Source organism: Oratosquilla oratoria, unplaced genomic scaffold, assembly GCF_046742065.1.
Source record: "Oratosquilla oratoria isolate Oo_2021 unplaced genomic scaffold, ASM4674206v1 SCAFFOLD45, whole genome shotgun sequence".
Taxonomy (NCBI): Eukaryota; Metazoa; Arthropoda; class Malacostraca; order Stomatopoda; family Squillidae; genus Oratosquilla; species Oratosquilla oratoria.
The window spans coordinates 859677-877026 of record NW_027467710.1 but is presented as its reverse complement, the minus strand read 5'-3'; the positions used below and the strand labels follow the sequence as shown (position 1 = coordinate 877026).

At 37.0% G+C, this 17350-nt stretch overlaps 1 protein-coding gene across 2 annotated transcripts in view; it reads left to right on the top strand.

Moving 5' to 3' along the window:
• Positions 1–3158: 3158 nt before the first annotated feature.
• LOC143023305 (C-type lectin mannose-binding isoform-like) overlaps positions 3159–17350 on the top strand; it is a 45522-nt gene continuing 31330 nt past the window's right edge. For both annotated transcript variants that reach the window (XM_076181833.1, XM_076181832.1), the window contains exons 1-3: positions 3159–3555; positions 10624–10850; positions 16608–16791. The gene's annotated coding sequence lies outside the window, so the exon portion shown is untranslated. The remainder of the gene's footprint in view (positions 3556–10623; positions 10851–16607; positions 16792–17350) is intronic.

Genomic DNA, 17350 nt, shown 5'->3' with positions numbered 1-17350 from the left:
GATAGAGAGAACTTACTTAACTGGGACAAAAGAAACACAAGAGGACATGGAAAGAAAATAAAAAAAACATAGCTATAGAAGAGAACTGAAGAAAAACAGTTTTCCTCATAGAGTTTTGGACACTTGGAACAAACTGGACAATGAAATAGTATGCGCAAAAACCATTCATGAGTTTAAAAACAAACTAGACACTGCAGGATACAAAGGCGGGACATCACGAGCATAGCTCCCTTCCCGAATAATACACCTAGGCTAATACAACAAGGCTAATACAACTACGTAAATACACACACACACACACAAAGGATTACAAAGGATTACAAAGGCGGAGCATGCCGACAGGAGACCTTTTGATCCATATTTAGGTCGGATGCGAAAAAAAATCATATTAATAATAAACTGATAAATAGAAACTATAATAATGTAAATAACAAATAAAATACATAAATAAATGCATAGGTATAGTTAAATAATAAATAAACAGGTAAATAGTAAATAATGATAAATTGACATATAACTAATAATAAATGAAAATCAGACAGACAAATGATAACAAAACAAAAACAAATAATATAAGATGAATTATAATCATTACAGCATCTTACTTAGGTATCTATCTAAATGATTCTTAAAGCTTCGAACTGAACTACATTGCACTACCTGTGTAGGAAGTTTATTCCATTCATTAACTACACGGTTGGCAAAGTTGTTTCTACCCACTTCCAAATTGAATCTATTTCCGGACAGTTTGAGACCATTGTTTCTTGTCTGATTCTCATTCAATGTGAAAATTTTGTCACTTTTGATGTTGTCAATTCCCTTTAAAATCTTAAAGACCTGTATCAAGTCACTTCTGAGTCTACGCTTTTTTAGGGAAATCAGATTCATATGTTTTAGTCGATTTTCGTATGATTTATTTTTGATATTTGGAATCAGTTTTGTGGCTCGCCACTGTACTTTTTCCAGTCTGTTAATGTCTTTAATGAGATTCGGTGACGATATGAAAACAGCATATTCTAAATGTGGATGAACTAACAATTTATATAGCTTGTTAATGAGTGATGTACTTTTGAAATCAAAAGATTGTGCAATCAGTCCTAGAATCTTATTTTCTTTCTCAGAGGCTGAAATACACTGCTTGGATGATTTGAGGTCGTTACTGATAATTACGCCGAGATCTTTTTCACTATCCACTTTTGTTAACGAATTTCCAAATAACTTGTAATCGTACTTACTGTTATTTTTACCTATGTGCATTACCTTGCATTTACTTGTGTTAAATTTCATTAGCCACTTTTCAGACCATTGCTGTAATTGATCTAAATCTTCTTGAATATCTAATTGGTTTGAGTGATCATTTGCCACTCCGCACAGTTTTGTATCATCAGCAAATTTGAAAACAGTAGATTTTAGTCCATGGTCTATATCATTTATATATACTATGAATAGAAGTGGTCCAAGAACGGAACCCTGAGGAACTCCACTTGTAACATTTTTCCATCTAGAAGCTTCCATTCTCTTGGGACATCTCCGGATATGATGGATTTCTTGAAAATAATTTCTAATGGAACAACAATCTCATTTTTCATTTCCTTTAAGATTCTTGGATGCCAACCGTCAGGCCCTGGTGTTTTATTAACTTTGAGTTTATCTATACACCTTTTAATTTTTTCTTTTGTTATATTTACCGTAGTGAGTAAGTTTACCCTAGACTTTTCACAGGTTTCAGTTTGGAATTCACTTTGAGGTGTTTCGTTTACGAATACCGAGCTAAAATAATTGTTTAAGATATTACACATTCCTTCATTTGAATAATCAAGTTGACCGTCAGCAGATAATAGTGGACCAATGTGATTCCTAACAACCTTTTTATCTCTAATGTGACTATAGAATTCTTTGGGATTCTCTTTGGATTTATCAGCGATGTTTATTTCGTATTGTCGTTTTCTTTTTCTTATTGTCTTTTTTAAATCTCTCTGTATTGACACATAACTTTCATAGTCATTAAATGCACCCGAGCACTTATATTTCTTATAAGCCTGTCTCTTTTTAGCAATACTTTTTTCAGTTTCTTTGTCGAGCCACTTTGGGCAAGCCTGATTTGGGGGACGTCTGTCCTTAAAAGGAATGTAAGTTTGAATCATCTTAGTGAGCGTATTTTGAAATATTTCCCACATCTGATCTACAGGTCTTTCGTTTAATCTTGCATCCCAATCTGTAAGCTGAAGCTCCTGTTTGTTCCAAGTGTCCACTATTCTATGTGGAAAACTGTTTTTCTTCATTTCTCTTCTGTAGCTATGTTTTTTTTTTCTTTCCATGTCCTCTTGTGTTTCTCTTGTCCCAGTTTAGTAATCTTCTCTATCAAGTATCTCTGTGCCTTTCATGATTCTGTAGATGGTCAGTAGGTCACCTCTCTCTCTTCTTTGCTCCAGCGTCGGTAACTCCAGTTTAGCCAATCTCTCCTCATATGATAGGTTTGCAAGTGCAAGTGCCATTTTTGTTGCTGCTCTCTGGATTTTTTCTATTTTCTTTATATTCTTTTTGGTACTGGGTGACCACAATGTCGCCGCATACTCTAGTCTAGGCCTTGTTAATGTAACCAATATTTTTTTTCTTCATGTTTTCGTCCAAGTATGCAAATGCCACTTTTTATTGATCTTAGCAAGTTGTAAGCCTCCCCGACAATTTTGTTAATCTGTTTGTCATAGGATAAGTCGTTTGTGATAATTGCCCCCAAATCTTTTTCGGATCCTACCTTCTTTACTTCCTTGGTTCCAATTGTATATTTTCCTGATATTCTATTTTTGCTTTTTCCAAACTCCATTATGCTACACTTCTTAGTATTAAAGTCCACTTCCCATTTCTGACTCCAGTTCCATACCTTATTCAGGTCTTCCTGCAGTGCTTCACAGTCCTTATCAGTTTCTACTTTCCTAACAGTTTGGCGTCGTCTGCTAAGAAGCTCATGTAACATTTCACATCCTCGTCCATGTCATTCACATAAGTAGCAAACATTATTGGTGCCAATACAGATCCTTGCGGTACTCCACTGATCACCTCTTTCCAATCTGAATATTTTTCTCTGAGCACTACTCTCATCTTTCTACCAGTCAGGAAGTCCTCTAACCCTTGTATTCCTCTTATGGGTTCCATTTTTTTTTCTTTGGTAATTTTCTGTGTGGTACTTTGTCAAAAGCTTTTTGCAAGTCTAGGAAGGCACAATCAGCTCATGCGTGTGTGTGCGTGTGTGTGTGTGTGTATACACATACATATTATTTTACTTTTTCTCACGCTATGTTTTTCAGTTTCAAAAATAACTCTTCTTATTTTTCCAAGTATTTTTTCACAAAGAAAACTATTCATGAGATATTTAATTTCATATATCAAACGTTGCATTTTTAGCAAATGCGATTGCGCATTGAAACACAGGGAGCGAAAGTCAGTGTTGAACATGAAGTGGATGCTGGAAGGGCATTATATTATTCAAAACGGAAAGGAAATGTTACAAATATCCTAGCATAAAGATTGAGAACCTTCCCCCCGGATATAACAGAGGTAAGAAATAGTGACATCAACAATAGCTACCGGAAAATTGAATAAGTATCAACTAAACTGAAAATTTATGGAACTGAATTGTATACAAATGGAGTACTAGTTGATTGCTTAGTGGATCAATTCATATATACATTTAAAGTCATGATTCAAATAGTGAATATAGGAAGAAAAATAAGAATAGTACACTGATTTGGCTTACGGCATGTAAAAGTAATACACAATGCAGAAATATGTATTTTGTGAATAGTTCTATATAATTATAATAATTATAGTAATGGTGTCAACATTGAACATGTAATATCAATTATAATAATGGCATGTGGTCTTCATTAGGATAATTCCCTTGCTTCACCTAAATCTGCATCTACCCCATAAAAATTGGATCAAAAGCATATTTAACAGAATCAGATTTTGTGTATAATAATAGTTATTGTCTTCCACAAAGATTGAAGATTCCATGACTGGGTGTCCACATGGTTTGAAAGTACCTGGTGAAGATTGTTACTATCTGGCCAACTCAACCCATTACACTGACTGGAACAATGCACGCCGCACTTGCAATGCTTACCATGGAACCCTTGCAACATTTATGGATGATAAGAAGTTTTTGGAGGTCCATGATTAAGTAAAAAAAAAATCAGGTATGATCTTTCTGCTCTTTTGAAGATGAAGTTTAGTGTTATCAGTTGGTATGCAGCAAGTATTTCTTTTGCTTTTAGATGTTTTTCAATAGAACATCCAAGATCCTCAATTCCAGATATTCTTTAGTATGAAAATGTGAAAAATAAGACAACACAACCGTGAAATAATATGATATGCATGGCCAGATTTAAGGCAGGGCCACGGCCCAGGGCCCTGTCTGTGTATTTAGGGGCCCCACGCCAAGTGCATTATAATAGTATAAGCACTTTTTTGGTGTATTGTGTTATAGCAAATAATCAGCAGACTGTGACTAAGCTCTACCATGAATGTAAACAAAATTTCGGGGTGGCTGAGAGCACATTGCATGAAAACTGGGATGATATCTTAATGTAGGTACCCCCACAAAATTAAAAAAAAAAATAACCTTTATATTATTGTTGCATATGAAAGACAACTTTATTAGAAACAAAATGCTTTTTAAATTTTTTAAATACTGTAGCTTGAAAAATAAGGGAGATACGATTTTTTGAATTATTTTCTTAGCCCGCATTTTTGGCTCGACTTTACCATAACAAAGTGTTAGAATTAAGGGTGGTAATTTGTGAAGATTTCGGTAAAGAAATACACATTAACTCTAAACCACTGGTCCAATTTTATTAAAATTCGGAATACTTGGGTTTTATGGATCAACAAATCACATGAGCATGTCAAAAACAATGTGAGACATCTCCATCATACCATATTTGCCTTTTCATGGCAACCATGAAGCTGTCGCTAAACGCCGACCGAAGTCGACCGACGCCGACCAAAACCACACATTGATGGTTTTTTATAAATTGCATTATTTATATATAAAAAATAGCACATGGTTGCATTATTTGACCTATTTTCTTTAAAATGGATAATTTCCACGTAAAATGATCAAAGAGAAGTTACGTTTTTATCCTCTGAAAAATTATCAGCCGGCAACCAACACCGACGAAACCCAAACAATGATGTTGGTTGCTGGTTGATAATTTTGTAGAGGATAAAAACGTAGCTTCTCTTCGATCATTCTACATGGAAATCACACATTTTAAAGAAAATAGGTCAAATAATGCAACCATATGCTATTTTTTAAATATAAATTATGCATTTGAGCAAAAACCGTCATTGTGTGATTTTGGTCGTCAATGGTAATAGTAAACAAAATGGAATGCGAACTGGACGCATCAGATTCATGGGTGATATGGCTACATTCCGGGGATTTAAGCTCAATTATGAAGTGATACACGATAATAAGCTTCTCATGTCCGGGAGAAAATAGGCTGATAAACTTGTTTATGTAACTTAAAATTATGTTTAGAGATTCCTTACCTTAATATTTTTACTCTGAAAACTATGTTGCCGAGTTTGACGACCAAATTTCCGTTTAAATCGCTGAGTTTTTTTTCTATTTCAAGAATTAGCCTTACACTTGCAAAACAACAAGATAATTTGAATATCTTTGGCATGCGCTAAGCGCAGGAAGCATTCAAATTGAACCAAATAAAACCTAGTGGGCCGCAACATATGGCCATGAAAACAATACATGGTCGACGGTGGCGCCGCGCGTGGATTCGGGGGTACCTATTTAATGGGGTAGGTGGGTGAACCTGACAGTGCCCTACATACTTTCAGGGCCCGGGGCCCCGCAACATGTAAATCCGGCCCTGACGAAATGTAATGATTACAGGATTTAGATACGGGTGCATCCGCTCATGGCGCCACCATCACACATGTACTGTTTACAACGCAATCTTTTGTGGCCCGTTTAAATAAGTATGTCTCAGTTTGAATGCTTGTATTGTTCAGCGCATGCTGATGGTACTCAAATTATCTTGTTGGGCAAGTGTATGCCCAATTCTTGAAATACAAACAAATTTTTACCGATTTAAACGTAAATTTGGTTATCAACCTTGGCAAAATAGTTTTCCGAGTAAAAATATTAAAGTAAGGCATTAATAACCAATATTAAAAATTAAAGAACCATGTTTTTTAACCTATTTTCTCCCAGAAATGAGAAGCTTAATATCGTTGGTTAATCTACATTTGAGCTTCATTGCAATACATGTAGGCATTTAGTCACACACAAAACCATGCGCGGCACTGCTGTCACCATCTTTTGCGCCCTGTTGGATTTTGATTTTTGTTTGACTTAGTTTGAACAAAAGGTAGGGAGATGCTTAGAGTGAACTCTTTAAATGAAAAGGAAAAGGAGAAGGCATACAAGAAGAAGCTGAGGGAGGAGTGGGAGGGAGTGAAGGATAGAGTAGAGCTAGGAGTGGAGGAGGAATGGGGATGGTTCAAGGAGGGAGTCACAAAGTGTGCAAAGATGGTGTGTGGAACAAGAAGGACAGGAGGAAACAGAAGGAAGGGTAGTGAATGGTGGGATGAGGAAACAAAGAAGGTTGTAGAAGAGAAGAAGCGAGCTTTCACAGATTGGTTACAAAATAGGACGAGGGAGTCATATGAGAGATACCAAGAAAAGAAGAGCGAAGTAAAGCACAAGGTAAAGGAGGCAAAGAGGAGAGCAGATGTGAAATGGGGTAAGAGTATGACCGAAAATTTTGAAAGTAATAAAAAGATGTTTTGGAGAGAAATTAAGAGAGGAAGAGGAGGCGAATCAAGTAGAGAAGAAAAGGTAAAAGGTGCAGATGGAGAGTTGATAATGGAAGAGAAGGCAGTAAGGGGAAGATGGGCAGAATATTTTAGGGAGTTGCTTAATGTGAAGGAGGATAGGGAGGGAAAGATAGTTGCAGTAGGAAGTGCTAAGAAAATGACTGTGATGAGTGAGGAAAATGGGGGAGAAATAAGGAAGGATGAATTGAAGGCAGCTGTTAAGATGATGAAAGCAGGTAAGGCACCTGGTCTGGATGGATGCCATTCAGAATGTTTAAAAAAAGGAGGTACAGTGATGGTGGACTGGCTGGTGAGGTTATTTGATGTTTGCTGGAGTGAGGGTAGAGTGCCGGAGGACTGGAGGAGTGCCTGTATAGTTCCACTTTACAAGGGAAAAGGGGACAAGTGTGAATGTAGTAGTTTCAGAGGGATTAGCTTGTTAAGTGTAATTGGGAAGGCTTATGGGAGGATCTTGATTGAGAGTATTAGGAGAGGAACAGGAGTAGTAATTGGTGAGGAACAGTGTGGATTTAGGACAGGTAGAGGTTGAGTAGATCAGATTTTCGTGGTAAGACAGATATGTGAGAAAGCTATAGGAAAGGGGAATTATGTTTTTTGGGCTTTTATGGATCTGGAAAAGGCTTACGACAGGGTAGACAGGAAGACACTATGGGAGGTTTTGCAGATATATGGGATAGGAGGAAAGCTTCTAGGAGCTGTCAAGAGTTTTTATGAGAGTAGTAGAGCATGTGTCAGGATAAGAAATGGAGAGAGTGAGTGGTTCGAGGTAAAGGTGGGACTTTGTCAAGGATGCGTTATGTCGCCCTGGCTGTTCAACTTATACATGGATGGGGTAGTGTAAGAGGTAAATGCAAGGGTAGTGAGTCAGGGATTGGAGATGGTTAAAGAAAGTGGAGAACAGTGGGAGGTGAGCCAGCTGTTGTTTGCAGACGACACTGCGCTTGTGGCAGGATCGGAGGAGGGACTGAGGAAGTTGGTGACAGAATTTGGGAGAGTGTGTGAAAGAAGAAAACTGAAGATAAATGTGGGTAAGAGTAAGGTGATGAGATGTACAAGGGGTGAAAGTGGCAGCAGACTGGAAGTGAGCATAAAGGGAGAGCGACTGGAGGAAGTGGATAGTTTTAGATACTTGGGTGCAAATGTGGTAGGAAAAGGTGGAGCGAAGGTGGAGGTAGAATGTAGATTGAGAGAAGCGAGTAAATGCCTTGGTGGATTAAAAAGTGTAATGAGGAATAGACATTTGGGAATGGATTCTAAGAGGAGACAGTATGAAGGAGTGATTGTGCCAACAGCACTGTATGGAGCAGAAACATGGAACATAAGAGAGGAGTTTGAATGTGTTTGAGATGAGGTGTCTGAGAAGTATGATGGGGGTTACTAGGCTAGATAGAGTGAGAAATGAGGAGGTGAGGAGAACAGGGGTGGAAAGGGAACTGGGAGATAGAGTTGATGAGAGAGTATTAGGATGGTTTGGACACATGGAAGGAGTGAGTGAAAAAAGACATAAAATAGGTATGGAAGTCAGATGTGGTGGGAGTGAACATGAGGGGACATCCTAGAATGAGATGGATAGATGGAGTAAAGGGGAAGAGGGGAATGTCTGTTGAGGAAGGGTGGGAGAGGACAGAAGACAGGGGTGAATGGAGAATGTTTTTTATATGGATGATGACGTGATGCATGAGGTGGAATTGGTGGGGGGGATGGGGGGTGAGGTAGTATGTGTGAGCACAATTTGACGCAGCCCGAAGAGATTTCTCTCCGCCTTCTCCTTTTATGCATGAGGGGATGGAGAGGAGGGGTCGCCGATTTAATGAAGCTGCCTTGCTGTGGATGTGCTGTGACTTGCGACACTGCTTCTGACCCAGGGCAGTGGACAAGGTGCAGGGATGACCATCATCCAGGAGGTGCTAAGATGGGAGGGAGGGTGGAGGGGAGTGGGAGTGTATTTAGGGATGGAATGGGTGAGAATGATTTTATGCCTTTTTCTTTTTGGCTACCTCCCTTGTAAAGGGGAAAAAGCCTTGGTATATGTATGTATGTAGTTTGAATGCTTGGAGCATTCAGCACATTCGCAGGGTATTAATATTATCTTGTTAAACAAGTGTATGCCCAGTTCTTCAAAACTTTACTGATTCTTACCAATTTCAATGCAATTTTTTATATTAGCCTTGGCAAATTAGTTTTCCAAGTAAAAATCTAAAGGCAAGAAACTAAATTATATAATATTTAATGTAATAATGTTGTTTATTAGCCTCTATTCTACCGGATATGAGCAACTTTGAAATCGTTGGTAATAGTGCAGCTGTGCAATTTAAGAATCTTGAAGCTTAGATGCCTACTCGACATATCGTTGCCATGGCAACGTGATAGGTGTTGGTAAGAACGGTGTAAGAGGAAGGTCCTGCAATGTTATTGACATGCTCAGGTAATTTTTTGACCCATAAAATCTTCACATGCCAAGTTGCATGTCAGTTGTGCCAGGGGTTTGGGTTTTATTGATTATTTCTAAATTGACAACAGTTGCTATGGGAACGTGATAGGTGTTAGTAAGAATGGTATAAGAGGAAGGTCCTGCAATGTAATTGACATGCTCAGGTGATTTGTTAACCCATAAAACCTTTTCATGCTAAGTTGCCTGTCAGTTGGGCCAGCGGTTTGGATTTTATTGATTATTTCTAAATTGACAACAGTTGCCATGGCAATATGATAGATGTTAGTAAGAACAGTATAAAGGGAAGGTCCTGCATTGTTTTTGATATGCTCAGGTGATTTGTTGACCCATAAAACCTTCACATGCCAAGTTGCATATCAGTTGTGCCAGGGGTTTGGATTTTATTGATTATTTCTAAATTGACAACAGTTGCCATGGCAACATGATAGATGTTAGTAAGAACAGTATAAAAGGAAGGCCCTGCATTGTTTTTGACATGCTCAGGAGATTTGGTGACCCATAAAACCTTCACATGTCAAGTTGCATGTCTGTTGTGCCAGTGGTTTGGATTTTATTGATTATTTCTGAATTGACAACAGTTGCCATGGCAACATGATAGGTGTTAGTAGGAATGGTATAAGAAAGTCCTGCAATGTTAATAACATGCTCAGGTGATTTGTTGACCCTTAAATTTAACCTTCACATGCCAAGTTACATGCCAATTGGACCAGTGGTTTGGATTTTATTGATTATTTCTAAATTGACAACAGTTGCCATGGCAACATAATAGATGTTAGTAAGAATGGTATAAGAAGAAGGTCCGGCAATATTAATGACATGCTCAGGTGATTTGTTGACCCATAAAACCTAAACATACCAAATTGCATGTCAATTGGGCCCCTGGTTTGGATTTTATTGATGATAATAAAAAAAATTGACAACTTAAAAGTTGCCATGAAAAGGCAAATATGGTATGATGGAGATGTCACACATTGTTTTTAACATGCTCATATGATTTGTTGATCCATAAAACCCAAGTATTCCAAATTTCAATAAAATTGGACCAGTGGTTTGGAGTTTGTGTGTATTTCTTTACCAAAATCTTTACAAATTACCACCCTTAATTCTAACATTTTGTCATGGTAAGGTCTAGCCAAAAATGCGAAATTAAAAAATAATTTAAAAAATCGTGTCTCCCTTATTTTTCAAGCTATTTAAAAAATTTAAAAAGCATTTTGTTTCTAATAAAGTTGCCTTTCATATGCAACAATAAGGATTAAAAAAATTAAAAATTTGTGCCCGTATTTATAGAATTACTTCATTTTTTTTTACAGAACATCCATCTGCATGGGCTGGAGCCACAAATGGTCTTCCTGATCTACAGTATATATGTGAGTGTGGATCAATGGCGTCTTGGTCAGCATTGATGCATGGGCTGCAGGAAAACCAACACTTAAGACATCAGTAGGCTGCATGGACCTGTGGAGTGCCGCAGATTATCAACTCCAAGATTTAACTTGCAGTTACAAATACTCGTTCATTTGCAGAAAAGAACAGCTTGGTAAGATATGAATAATAAAGTGACATATACTTATCTGTATGATATTGGATATGATATTAATTTCTTGGTCATAGTTGTAAGTTTGTATATTGAATTTAAGTTAGTAAGAAAAAACATGAAAAAATAAATGTTGATTAGAATGAAGCATCATAATCGTGTTCTTAGGGCTCTTCTGGCAGTGTTGTTTATGTTCTGTAATCTGTTTAGACTTTGTAAATGGATGTGCCATTTATTAGACTTTTTTGTATAGTCTTATAAAAGAAGCTCACTGGCTGAGCCGGTTAAGGTTTCATAACTTGCGGCGAAGGTCAAGGGGATGGCTGTTTGAACCCTGCCACCGGCAAAGTTGAACCAAGGGCATAGTGGTTCATTAATTTCCACACTACAAAGTCCTTTGTGAGGGGCACTGTCCTAGCTTTCCAATAAGGGGGAGTTTGTGACATTAAACCATATCTTACAAAACATGCCTCAGTTTTTGGGGATAAGAATATCACCATCAGGTTCCCATGCACGTCATAAAAGGTGACTAACTGGGATGGCAAAACAACCAGGAATCCTCCTGTCTGTACTTTTCTTCTGCAAATGTTAAGACAGAAGAAGGTCTGGAAGGAAGACTGTAACTAAAATCCCAGTAATTGGGTATTTATCTAGTTGTATTTTACGGGACGAGAGCTATGCTCGTAGTGACCTGTTCTTGTATCTCTCTGCATCCAGTTTATTCTTAAAATCCCCCGTTTAGTTTGTTCCAGACATCAATCACTCTGTGTGGGAAGCTATTCTTTTTCAAATCTCTTCTATAACTGTCCTTCTTTAGCTTCTTTTCAAGTCCTCTTGTTTCTCTTCTGTCCCATTTTAATAAGTTGTCTTTATCAAGAATTTCCATCCCTTTCATAATTCTGTAGATGGTCAACAAATTACCTCTTTCTCTTCTCTGTTCCAGTGTTGACAGATGTAATTTCTCCAATCTTTGTTTGTATATCAGATTTGATAGTGTGAGTGCCATTTTTGTAGCTGCTCTTTGAATTCTTTCTGATTTTCTAATGTTTTTTTTTTTTTTTATTGTGCTAGGTGTCTGAATGTGTGATAATGTGGAATAAGTTAGAACAAAACAGAGGTTGGTGGAAAGGTTGTTATAGATGTGTTAGCACTGAGTAAAACTAAACTGAAAGAGAAAGGTGAGTTTGAATGTGGAAATATGGTAGGTCCCTAGGGTTTCAGGATTGGAAACGTGACAAGAGAGAGGAGTAACTCTGTCAGGAAGCAATGAGATATGTGAGTGCATATATATATATATATATATATGTAATATATACATTTTCTTTTCAATGCAAATTGTGTTTAAGGCAACAGAAATATCAAAATTATTTTTATACTCCTTAAGAGAGAATAAAAAATACGTTATTAGAATTAAAGATCATCAGCACTGAAATTTGTCATCTTTAATATATATATATATATATATATATTTACCCTGTTGTATTATACAGGAAGGGAGCTATGCTTGTGGTGACCTGTCTTCGTATCTTTCAGCATCAAGTTTACTCTTAAAATCGTGAATAGTATTTGCACACACTTTTTTTCATCTAAGTTATTCCATATATCCAGCATTCTATGTGGGAAGCTATTCTTTTTCCTGTCTCTTCTATAGTTGTCCTTTTTGAGTTTCTTTTCATGACCTCTTGTTTTTCCATTGTCATTTTTTAGTAAATCTTTTCTATCAAGGATTTCCAATCCTTTCATGATTCTATATATAGTCAGTAGATCACCTCTTTCTCTTCTTTGCTTTAGTGTTGGTAGTTCTAGCTTCGATAATAATCTTTGTTCATATGTTAATTTGGAAAGGGCTGGTGCCAACTTGGTTATTGCTCTTTGTATTCTTTCTAGTTTCCTTATATTCTTTTTAGCACTCGGTGTCCATAGTGTCGCTGCATATTCCAGTTTTGGTCTAATCCAGTGGTTCCCAAACTTTTTTTGTTGCGGAACCCTTTGACATTATTTAAAAAAAAATGGAACCCAAAATAAAACATACTATATTGAAAAATGAATTTATTTTAAACGAACATACTTTATACTCAAAATAGTAAGTTGTACTGTATTAGTAAGCATGTCTGGTGAACTTTAGCTTACGACCTACGGAACCCCTGGCCTAGCTTCACGGAACCCACTTTGGGAACCCCTGGTCTAATCAATATGACTACCGTATTTTTCAGTGTATGACCCGCGGCTTTTTGCCTCAGAAAGGGGCCAAAATTCGGGGGTGCGGGTGGTATAAAGGTGCGGGTCATCTGTGGATTCTGGTTAGAAATTGCCCTCTTGCGCAGGCAAAAAAAACGAAAAAAAAAAAACGATTAGTTTAGTTTAGTTGGGTGCCCTCTCGGATCGGGGATTTGTGGGAGGACCGACCGGGTTCATCGAATGAAAGTTGATCAATGTCATAATACAGCGCGCACGATCGAGACATACGACAAAGAGAAGGTAGGATTTGTCAGTATCTTACCCGCTTTACATGCTCTTGTTAGTAATAAAGGCATTATCACAAATAAAACAGGCCTAACTAAACAGCATGAACATACAATACAACAGTGACTGGTACCAACACCAACATCGTGTGTCGCGATCAAACAAAAACAAGCGGGCAGCCATTTTCGCACTTACAAATTACAAACTGTACCTGATTCCTTAATGCTAAATTTGTGCATTACATGTGCATATTGGGTCGTTCAAGCATGGAAAAAATTAAAGAATCGACTATTCAGAACGGTTTCCGTAAATCAGAAATGTGCCATCCTGCAATGTTCGATGCATGCTACGACTCGGAAAAGGAATCGGACGAATCTGAAATCGAAATGGAAACGGATGAGGTCACTGCATCAGAATTGGCCGATTTATACCGCAACCTCTTCCATGACGAAACAGAGGATGAGGAATTCGATGGCTTCGTGAGCGATGATACGCCTTCATAAACATTATTGACTCTGTCGTCTGTGATCACTGACTGTGCTTTTTTTCTAATAACGATGTGCTCCATTGACTGTTCATAACAGTTCAATGATGTGCTCTATTATTGTTCTATTCTATTGAAAACTAACCATTGGAAATTGTTTGGTTTAATAATTAATTACCAGTCTTTGTATGGCATTTATAAACCAATTGATTGATTAATTACCGGTAAACAACCAAACAGGGTTTTATGGCATTATTTACACGAATTGATTAAGGTTCTTTTTAATATATATATGTGCAATAAAATATATTGAAATGTAATTTGTTGGTTATTCTTCATCACAATCAGAAATAAATAGGACTGGAGGAATGCTGGTATCATGATCATGAATCGCAATGCCGCGTCTTCGACCCATCCCAAAGGCATCGTAAGATCAGTTGCACACTTTCGAGATCACCCCTCTTTCATCGAAACTACCACTACATCTAGTGGCAGCTTCAGAAACCAAATTGTGAGGTTGTGTACGTACGTGTCGGCCTTTGATGTGTGATGAATCCTGAAAAGCAAGATATCACCAAGAAACCTGCCAATATCGGAAAACATATATCTTTTTTTATAAATCACATAAGCATTGATGAAACAGAAAATTTAGAAAAAGCCTCAGCTTTGAAATTACTTTGATCACCACGTCAACGGCCGGCCGTAACAACAACCGCCGTGAGCTGTGCCTGTGGCCACCCATGCATGGGTATTATACATCGTTGGATCAACAGTGCTGTGCATGCCATATGACTGGGGGTCATACAGCGGTGCGGGTCTTGTGTGGATTTTCACTAAGGTGTAAGGGGGTGCGGGTCATATAACGGTGCGGGCTATAGTCCGAAAAATACGGTAATATTTTTTTAATCATTTCTTCATCCAAGTATTCAAATGCCACTTTCATTGACCTTAGTAGGTTGTATGTTTCACCCACTATTTTGTTTATTTGTCTGTCCGGTGTCATGTCATTGCTGATTATCACTCCAAGGTCCCTTTCCAAGTGCACTTTTTTTATTTAATTTTCACCAATTCTGTAATTTTTTGAAATTCTGTTTTTGCTTTTACCAAACCCCTTTATGCTACACTTGATATTAAAGTTCACCTCCCACTTTTGAGTCCATTTCCAGATTGTGTCCAGGTCTGATTGTAATTAGTCACAGTCCTCATTTGTTGATACTTTCTTAAATATTTTTGCATCATCTGCGAAGAAATTCATATAACATTCAACTCCTTTGTCCATGTCATTTACATATATGGCAAACCTGATTGGAGCCAGTACTGACCCTTGTGGAGCACCACTTATCATTTCTTCCCATTTCGAGTATTTATCTCTAATTACTACCCTCATTTTTCTCCCAGTCAGGAAGTCTTCCATTCATTTTAATAAATTCCCTGCAATGCCACCTATTGATTCTAATTTTCCTATTAATGTTTTGTGCGGTACTTTGTCAAATGCCTTTTGTAGATCTAGATAGGCACAGTCTGCCCACCCATCTCTCTCATCTATTATATCTATTATTCTTGAATAGAAGCAGATTAGATTTTTTGTACATGATCTTCCTTGTCTAAATCCAAATTGGCTTGGGTTTAGTATAGATTTTACTTCTAAATGTTTAACCCATCTACTTTTAATCACTTTTTCACATATTTTAGCTATTGTGCTTGTTATGCAGTTTTTCTGTTGTTTGTTTTTCAGTTTACCATTCATATATCTGTAAAATAGCTTCGGCTGATCCTTACATTTTCTATAATTTCCTTTTCATAATTTCTCTTTACCTCCCTGCATATTTTTACATAATCGTTTCTAAGTTTGATGTATGTTTGCCATTTGCTCTTTTTTGTCTTCCATTTTTTCCCGGCTTTGTCTCTTTTATCCTTGGCTTCACTACATGTTTTTTTTGTTGTACCAGTTTTTTTTTATGTATATTCTTTCTTGCTTTTGTTGTGGAACATATTTGATCACACCCTCATTATAAATTTCCTTTAGTATATTCCATTTCTCTTCCATCCTTGTTTCTTCACTAAGGAATTTTTCCCAATTTGCATTTGGAAAAAATTCCAAGTTTCTCAAAATTCGTTTTGCTACACATTGGTCTTCCTATTCTATGTTTCTCATTTCTTCTTAGGTCCATTTGCTCTTTTAATTAGAATTCTATTAGTACATGGTCACTCTTAATGGTGTTTTGTATTCTATTCTGTCTACAATTTCAGGTTCCATTGTGAGTACTAAATCCAGTCTTGAAGGTTCCTCATTGTTTCTGTATCTGGTATTTTCCTTTATCCATTGCGTCAATGTGTATTCAATGGTCATATTGAGTAGCATGCTGCCCCATATGTCTTCTCCACCTCTGTCAATTCTTCCCAACATATTTCTTTGGAATTAAAATCACCCATAATTACTGTATTTCCTCTTTCAGTATATCAGTTCATGTTTCGTATCTTCTAACAATTTGGAATAATCATGTTTTGTCCAGTCCTGTGTGTGTATGTGTGAGTTGTATTTACCTAGTTGTATTATACAGGAAGGGGAACGCTTGTGGTGACCCGTTTTTGTATCTTGCAAGATCAAGTTTGTTCTTAAATTCTTGTATTGTGTTTGCGCACACTATTTCTTCATCCAGTTTGTTCAATATATCTACCACTGTGTGGGAAGCTGTTCTTTTTCAGGTCTCTTCTGTAGTTATCCTTTATGAGTTTCATTGCATGTTCTCCTGTTTTTCCTCTGTCCCACTTTAATAAGAGTTTGTATGCATATTTGGTTTGGTATCTTACAGAGCCTGCATGTCCAAATGGTTGGTTTTATGCCCAAGGATCCTGCTTCAGTACATCAATGGCTAAGAAGAGCTGGGACCAGGCAAATGAAACATGTGGACAGCAGGCAGGAGCAACTCGCCTCCTTTTATGAGAGAAATCAGTGGCACGTGTTCCAGAGTGCCTTGGCTCGGTCAGCCCATCTTGGTAAGGAACCATACTTTGTTTTCTCTCCCTATCGTCGTTCTGCAGAGTTTTGCAATTCAGAAGTCAAGGGTGGACAATTCCAGTTTTACGGCTGTGGTTACCTGCAGACAAAATCCACCTGAGATGTTAAAAAAATGACTAAGATTTTTTCTCTTTTCTCATAGCTGTTTTAACCTCAACATGAGCATACTTTATATATATATGTATATATATATATATACATATATATATGTATATATATATATGTATATATATATATATATATATATGTATATATATATATATATATGTATATATATATGTATATATATATTTATATATATATATATGTATATATATATATGTATATATGTATATATATATATATATATATATATATATATATCACCATAAACCCACTATCAGAGAAATAATAACGGAAGTACAGGGAAACTGTATATTTTGACTACTATCTGTAGTCCTCTTCAGCAGAATGCTTACAAGAGGTTAAGGTACAAGTATATATGAGGTAGTGAGGGGTACATAAAAGGGGATGGGGAAAGTGGGGGGACTCAGGTTA